The sequence below is a fragment of the Scyliorhinus torazame genome, chromosome 18 (genome assembly GCF_047496885.1).
Source record: "Scyliorhinus torazame isolate Kashiwa2021f chromosome 18, sScyTor2.1, whole genome shotgun sequence".
Lineage (NCBI taxonomy): Eukaryota > Metazoa > Chordata > Chondrichthyes > Carcharhiniformes > Scyliorhinidae > Scyliorhinus > Scyliorhinus torazame.
This window is the reverse complement of record NC_092724.1, coordinates 24,348,885-24,358,027: the sequence shown is the minus strand read 5'-3', so window position 1 is coordinate 24,358,027 and position 9,143 is coordinate 24,348,885.

The following is a 9,143-nucleotide window of genomic DNA, read 5'->3' as shown; positions in this document are numbered from 1 at the left end:
ACAATCCTCGCCAGCATTCCCCCCCGTCCGCCCCACAACAATCCTCGCCAGCATTCCCCCCTCCCTCCCCACAACAATCCTCGCCAGCATTCCCCCCCCATCCCCCCCCACAACAATCCTCGCCAGCATTCCCCCCCCATCCCCCCCTCAGAACAATCCTCGCCAGCATTCCCCCCATCCCTCTGCAACAATCCTCGCCGGCATTCCCCCCATCCCCCCACAACAATCCTCGCCAGCTTTCCCCATCCCCCACAACAATCCTCGCCAGTATTTCCCCTACCCCCCCCACAAAAATCCTCGCCAGCATCCCTCCATCCCCCCCCGCAACAATCCTCGTCAGCATTCCCCCCATCCCCCCCGCAACAATCGTCAGCATTCCCCCCATCCCCCCCCGCAACAATCCTCGTCAGCATTCCCCACTCTCCCCACAACAATCCTCGCCAGCATTCCCCCCCCCCCGTCCCCCCCACAACAATCCTCGCCAGCATTCCCCCCATCCCCCCCGCAACAATCCTCGCCAGCATTCCCCCCCCGTCCCCCCCACAACAATCCTCGCCAGCATTCCCCCCTCCCCCCCCACAACAATCCTCACCAGCATTCCCCCCTCCCCCCCCACAACAATCCTCGCCAGCATTCCCCCCCCATCCCCCCCCACAACAATCCTCGCCAGCATTCCCCCCCATCCCCCCTCAGAACAATCCTCGCCAGCATTCCCCCCATCCCTCTGCAACAATCCTCGCCGGCATTCCCCCCATCCCCCCACAACAATCCTCGCCAGCTTTCCCCATCCCCCACAACAATCCTCGCCAGCATTCCCCTATCCCCCCCCACAAAAATCCTCGCCAGCATCCCTCCATCCCCCCCCGCAACAATCCTCGTCAGCATTCCCCCCATCCCCCCCGCAACAATCGTCAGCATTCCCCCCATCCCCCCCCGCAACAATCCTCGTCAGCATTCCCCACTCTCCCCACAACAATCCTCGCCAGCATTCCCCCCTCTGCCCCACAACAATCCTCGCCAGCATTCCCCCCCCCCGTCCCCCCCACAACAATCCTCGCCAGCATTCCCCCCATCCCCCCCGCAACAATCCTCGCCAGCATTCCCCCCCCCGTCCCCCCCACAACAATCCTCGCCAGCATTCCCCCTCCCCCACAACAATCCTCGCCAGCATTCCCCCCCACCCCCCCAGAACAATCCTCACCAGCATTCCCCCCGCCCCCCCAGAACAATCCTCGCCAGCATTCCCCCCATCCCTCCGCAACAATCCTCGCCAGCTTTCCCCCTCCCCCACAACAATCCTCGCCATCATTCCCCCATCCCCCCCCACAAAAATCCTCGCCAGCATTCCCCCCATCCCCCCCCACAAAAATCCTCGCCAGCATTCCCCCCATCCCCCCCCGCAACAATCCTCGTCAGCATTCCCCCCCACACAACAATCCTCCCCAACCCCCCCACAACAATCCTCCCAGCATCCCCCTCATCATCCCCACAACAATCCTCGCCAGCATTCCCCCCTCCCCCACAACAATCCTCGCCAGCATTCCCCCCTCCCCCCACAACAATCCTCACCAGCATTCCCCCCCAACCCCCCCAAAATAATCCTCGCCAGCATTCCCGCCCGTCCCCCCCACAACAATCCTCGCCAGCATTCCCCCCCAACCCACCCCACAGCAATACTCGCTAGCATTCCCCCTCCCCCCGCAACAATCCTCGTCAGCAGTCCCCCCCAAAACAATCCTCCCCAACCCCCCCACAACAATTCTCACCAGCATTCCCCTCCATCCCCCCCACAACAATCCTCGCCAGCATTCCCCCCCAACCCCCCCCCACAACAATCCTCGCCAGCATTCCCCCCATCCCCCCCACAACAATCCTCGCCAGCATTCCCCCCCATCCCCCCCACAACAATCCTCGCCAGCACTCCCCCCCAACCCCCCCCACAACAATCCTCGCCAGCATTCCCCCCCATCCCCCCCCACAACAATCCTCGCCAGCATTCCCCCCTCCCCGCAACAATCCTCGTCAGCAGTCCCCCCCAAAACAATCCTCCCCAACTGCCCCCACAACAATCCTCGCCAGCATTCCCCCCTCCCCAAACAACAATCCTCGCTAACATTCCCCCCCGTCCTCCCCACAACAATCATCGCCAGCATTCCCCCCCACAACAATCCTCGCCAGCATTCCCCCCCATCCCCCCCCACAACAATCCTCGCCAGCATTCCCCCCATCCCCCCCCCACAACAATCCTCGCCAGCATTCCCCCCCTAACCCCCCACAACAATTATCGCCAGCATTCCCCCCCTACAACAATCCTCGCCAGCATTCCCCCCCACCCCCCCCCAACAATCCTCGCCAGCATTTCCCCCCTACTCCCCCACAACAATCCTCGCCAGCACTCCCCCTACCCCCCCCCCACAACAATCCTCGCCGGCATTCCCCCCACAACAATCCTCGCCAGCATTCCTCCCCCCCCCCCACAAAAATCCTCGCTGGCATTCCCCCCCATCCCCCCCCCACAACAATCCTCGCCGGCATTCCCCCCCATCCCCCCCCACAACAATCCTCGCCAGCATTCCCCCCTCCCCGCAACAATCCTCGTCAGCAGTCCCCCCCAAAACAATCCTCCCCAACCCCCCCACAACAATTCTCACCAGCATTCCCCTCCATCCCCCCCACAACAATCCTCGCCAGCATTCCCCCCCAACCCCCCCCCACAACAATCCTCGCCAGCATTCCCCCCATCCCCCCCACAACAATCCTCGCCAGCATTCCCCCCCATCCCCCCCACAACAATCCTCGCCAGCACTCCCCCCCAACCCCCCCCACAACAATCCTCGCCAGCATTCCCCCCCATCCCCCCCCACAACAATCCTCGCCAGCATTCCCCCCTCCCCGCAACAATCCTCGTCAGCAGTCCCCCCCAAAACAATCCTCCCCAACTGCCCCCACAACAATCCTCGCCAGCATTCCCCCCTCCCCAAACAACAATCCTCGCTAACATTCCCCCCCGTCCTCCCCACAACAATCATCGCCAGCATTCCCCCCCACAACAATCCTCGCCAGCATTCCCCCCCATCCCCCCCCACAACAATCCTCGCCAGCATTCCCCCCATCCCCCCCCCACAACAATCCTCGCCAGCATTCCCCCCCTAACCCCCCACAACAATTATCGCCAGCATTCCCCCCCTACAACAATCCTCGCCAGCATTCCCCCCCACCCCCCCCCAACAATCCTCGCCAGCATTTCCCCCCTACTCCCCCACAACAATCCTCGCCAGCACTCCCCCTACCCCCCCCCACAACAATCCTCGCCGGCATTCCCCCCACAACAATCCTCGCCAGCATTCCTCCCCCCCCCCCCACAAAAATCCTCGCTGGCATTCCCCCCCATCCCCCCCCCACAACAATCCTCGCCAGCATTCCCCCCCATCCCCCCCCACAACAATCCTCGCCAGCATTCCCCCCTCCCCGCAACAATCCTCGTCAGCAGTCCCCCCCAAAACAATCCTCCCCAACTGCCCCCACAACAATCCTCGCCAGCATTCCCCCCTCCCCAAACAACAATCCTCGCTAACATTCCCCCCCGTCCTCCCCACAACAATCATCGCCAGCATTCCCCCCCACAACAATCCTCGCCAGCATTCCCCCCCATCCCCCCCCACAACAATCCTCGCCAGCATTCCCCCCATCCCCCCCCCACAACAATCCTCGCCAGCATTCCCCCCCTAACCCCCCACAACAATTATCGCCAGCATTCCCCCCCTACAACAATCCTCGCCAGCATTCCCCCCCACCCCCCCCAACAATCCTCGCCAGCATTTCCCCCCTACTCCCCCACAACAATCCTCGCCAGCACTCCCCCTACCCCCCCCCACAACAATCCTCGCCGGCATTCCCCCCACAACAATCCTCGCCAGCATTCCTCCCCCCCCCCCACAAAAATCCTCGCTGGCATTCCCCCCCATCCCCCCCCCACAACAATCCTCGCCGGCATTCCCCCCTCCCCCCCCCCACAACAATCCTCGCCGGCATTCCCCCCCCTCCCCCCACAACAATCCTCGCCAGCATTCCCCCTTCCACCCCCACAACAATCCTCACCAGCATTCGCCCCCCAACCCCCCCCACAACAATCCTCGCCAGCATTCCCCCCATCCCCCCCACAACAATCCTCGCCAGCATTCCCCCCATCCCCCCCCAACAATCCTCGCCAGCATTCCCCCCATCCCCCCCACATCAATCCTCGCCGGCATTTCCCCCCACCCCCCCATAACAATCCTCACCAGCATTCCCCCCTACACCCCCACACCAATCCTCGCCAGCATTCCCCCCATCCCCCCCACAACAATCCTCGCCAGCATTTCCCCCCACCCCCCCCATAACAATCCTCGCCAGCATTCCCCCCTACACCCCCACACCAATCCTCGCCAGCATTCCCCCCATCCCCCCCCCACAACAATCCTCGCCAGCATTTCCCCCTCCACCCCAAACAATCCTCGCCAGCATTCCCCCCATTCCCCCCCCACAACAATCCTCACCAGCATTCCCCCCCCCACAACAATCCTCGCCAGCATTCCCCCCCGTCCCCCCACGACAATCCTCGCCAGCATTCCCCCCCATCCCCCCCACAACAATCCTCGCCAGCATTCCCCCCCCTCCCCCCACAACAATCCTCGCCAGCATTCCCCCCCATCCCCCCAACAATCCTCGCCGGCATTCCCCCCCCCCCGTCCCCCCCCACAACAATCCTCATCAGCATCCCCACCTCTCCCCCCCCCCCCCCACAACAATCCTTGCCGGCATTCCCCCCCATCCCCCCAACAATCCTCACCGGCATTCCCCCCCACAACAATCCTCGCCAGCATTCCCCCCCCTCCCCCCCACAACAATCCTCGCCAGCATTCCCCCCTCCCCCCAAAACAATCCTCGCCAGCATTCCCCCCCACAACAATCCTCGCCAGCATTCCCCCCCACAACAATCATCGCCAGCATTCCCCCCTCCCCCCCACAACAATCATCGCCAGCATTCCCCCCTCCCCCCACAACAATCATCGCCAGCATTCCCCCCTCCCCCCCACAACAATCTTCGCCAGCATTCCCCCCCAACAATTCTCGCCAGCATTCCCCCCTCCCCCCCACAACAATCATCGCCAGCATTCCCCCCTCCCCCCCCAACAATTCTCGCCATCATTCCCCCCCATCCCCCCACAACAATCCCCGCCGACATTCCCCCCCATCCCCCCACAACAATCCGCGCCGACATTCCCCCCCCATCCCCCCACAACAATCCTCGCCAGCATTCCCCCCCACAACAATCCTCGCCAGCATTCCCCCCATCCCCCCACAACAATCCTCGCCAGCATTCCCCCCCATTCCCCCACAACAATCCTCGCCAGCATTCCCCCCCTCCCCCCCCCACAACAATCCTCGCCAGCATTCCCCCCCACAACAATCCTCGCCAGCATCCCCCCCCCATCCCCCCACAACAATCCTCGCCAGCATTCCCCCCCCATCCCCCCACAACAATCCTCGCCAGCATTCCCCCCCCACAACAATCCTCGCCAGCATTCCCCCCCCATCCCCCTACAACAATCCTCGCCAGCATTCCCCCTCATCCCCCCACAACAATCCTCTACGGCATTCCCCCCCCTCCCCCCACAACAATCCTCGCCAGCATTCCCCACCTCACCCCCCCCCCAACAATCCTTGCCGGCATTCCCCCCCATCCCCCCAACAATCCTCACCGGCATTCCCCCCCACAACCCCCCCCCACAACAATCCTCGCCAGCATTCCCCCCCATCCCCCCAACAATCCTCACCGGCATTCCCCCCCACAACCCCCCCCCACAACAATCCTCGCCAGCATTCCCCCCCATCCCCCCAACAATCCTCACCGGCATTCCCCCCCACAACCCTCCCCCCACAACAATCCTCGCCATCATTCCCCCCCATCCGCCCACAACAATCCTCACCGGCATTCCCCCCCACAACCCCCCCCCCACAACAATCCTCGCCAGCATTCCCCCCCATCCCCCCAACAATCCTCACCGGCATTCCCCCCCACAACCCCCCCCCACAACAATCCTCGCCAGCATTCCCCCCCATCCCCCCAACAATCCTCACCGGCATTCCCCCCCACAACCCTCCCCCCACAACAATCCTCGCCATCATTCCCCCCCATCCGCCCACAACAATCCTCGCCGGCATTCCCCCCCCTCCCCCACAACAATCCTCGCCGGCATTCCCCCCTCACCCCCCCCACAACAATCCTCGCCGGCATTCCCCCTCCACCCCCCCCACAACAATCCTCGCCAGCATTACCCCCCCAACCCCCCCACAACAATCCTCGCCAGCATTCCCCCCCATACCCCCACTACAATCCTCGACAGCATTACCCCCCATCACCCCCACAACATTCCTCGCCAGCATTCCCCCCTCCCCCCAAAACAATCCTCGCCGGCATTCCCCCCACAACAATCCTCGCCAGCATTACCCACCCAACCCTCCCACAACAATCCTCGCCAGCATTCCCCCCCATACCCCCCACAACAATCATCGCCAGCATTCCCCCCTCCCCCCAAAACAATCCTCGCCAGCATTCCCCCCTACAACAATCCTCGCCAGCATTCCCCCCCATCCCCCCCAACAATTCTCGCCAGCATTCCCCCTCACAACAATCCTCGCCAGCATTCCCCCCCACAACAATCCTCGCCAGCATTCCCCCATCCCCCCCCACATCAATCCTCGCCAGCATTCCCCCCCATCCCCCTCACAACAATCCTCGCCAGCATTCCCCCCCACAACAATCCTCGCCAGCATTCCCCCCCATACCCCCCACAACAATCATCGCCAGCATTCCCCCCTCCCCCCAAAACAATCCTCGCCAGCATTCCCCCCTACAACAATCCTCGCCAGCATTCCCCCCCATCCCCCCCAACAATTCTCGCCGGCATTCCCCCCCCATCCCCCCCCACAACAATCCTCGCCAGCATTCCCCCATCCCCCTCACAACAATCCTCGCCAGCATTCCCCCCCATCCCCCCCACAACAATCCTCGCCAGCATTCCCCCCCCATCACCCCAAAAAAATCCTCGCCAGCATTCCCCCCCCACAACAATCCTCGCCAGCATTCCCCCCCCCCCAAACAATCCTCGCCAGCATTCTCTCCCACCCCCCGACAACAATCCTCGCCAGCATTCCCCCCCATCCCCCCGACAACAATCCTTGACAGCATACCCCGATCCCCCCCACAACAATCCTCGCCAGCATTCTACCCCATCCCCCCACATCAATCCTCGCCAGCATTCCCCCCATCCCCCCCAACAATCCTCGCCAGCATTCCCCCCCACCCCCTCCACAACAATCCTCGCCAGCATTCCCCCCCATCCCCCCCAACAATCCTCGCCAGCATTCCCCCATCACCCTCACAACAATCCTCGCCAGCATTCCCCCCCATCCCCCCCACAACAATCCTCGCCAGCATTCCCCCCCCATCACCCCACAAAAATCCTCGCCAGCATTCCCCCCCCACAACAATCCTCGCCAGCATTCCCCCCCCCCCAAACAATCCTCGCCAGCATTCTCTCCCACCCCCTACAACAATCCTCGCCAGCATTCCCCCCCATCCCCCCGACAACAATCCTTGACAGCATACCCCGATCCCCCTCACAACAATCCTCGCCAGCATTCCCCCCCATCCCCCCCACATCAATCCTCGCCAGCATTCCCCCCATCCCCCCCAACATCAATCCTCGCCAGCATTCCCCCCTCCACAACATCCTCGCCAGCATTCCCCCCATCCCCCCCCACAACAATCCTCGCCAGCATTCCCCCCCCTCCCCCCCCACAACAATCCTCGCCATCATTCCCCCCCTACCCCCCACAACAATCCTCGCCAGCATTCCCCCCATCCCCCCCCACAACAATCCTCGCCAGCATTCCCCCCATCACCCCCACAACAATCCTCGCCAGCATTCCCCCCCATCCCCCCCACAACAATCCTCGCCAGCAATCCCCCCCTACCCCCCACAACAATCCTCGCCAGCATTCCCCCCATCCCCCCCACAACAATCCTCGCCAGCATTCCCCCCCATACCCCCCACAACAATCATCGCCAGCATTCCCCCCTCCCCCCAAAACAATCCTCGCCAGCATTCCCCCCTACAACAATCCTCGCCAGCATTCCCCCCCATCCCCCCCAACAATTCTCGCCGGCATTCCCCCCCCATCCCCCCCCACAACAATCCTCGCCAGCATTCCCCCATCCCCCTCACAACAATCCTCGCCAGCATTCCCCCCCATCCCCCCCACAACAATCCTCGCCAGCATTCCCCCCCCATCACCCCAAAAAAATCCTCGCCAGCATTCCCCCCCCACAACAATCCTCGCCAGCATTCCCCCCCCCCCAAACAATCCTCGCCAGCATTCTCTCCCACCCCCCGACAACAATCCTCGCCAGCATTCCCCCCCATCCCCCCGACAACAATCCTTGACAGCATACCCCGATCCCCCCCACAACAATCCTCGCCAGCATTCTACCCCATCCCCCCACATCAATCCTCGCCAGCATTCCCCCCATCCCCCCCAACAATCCTCGCCAGCATTCCCCCCCACCCCCTCCACAACAATCCTCGCCAGCATTCCCCCCCATCCCCCCCAACAATCCTCGCCAGCATTCCCCCATCCCCCTCACAACAATCCTCGCCAGCATTCCCCCCCATCCCCCCCACAACAATCCTCGCCAGCATTCCCCCCCCATCACCCCACAAAAATCCTCGCCAGCATTCCCCCCCCACAACAATCCTCGCCAGCATTCCCCCCCCCCAAACAATCCTCGCCAGCATTCTCTCCCACCCCCTACAACAATCCTCGCCAGCATTCCCCCCCATCCCCCCGACAACAATCCTTGACAGCATACCCCGATCCCCCTCACAACAATCCTCGCCAGCATTCCCCCCCATCCCCCCCACATCAATCCTCGCCAGTATTCCCCCCCATCCCCCCCAACAATCCTCGCCAGCATTCCCCCCATCCCCCCCAACATCAATCCTCGCCAGCATTCCCCCCTCCACAACATCCTCGCCAGCATTCCCCCCATCCCCCCCCACAACAATCCTCGCCAGCATTCCCCCCCCTCCCCCCCACAA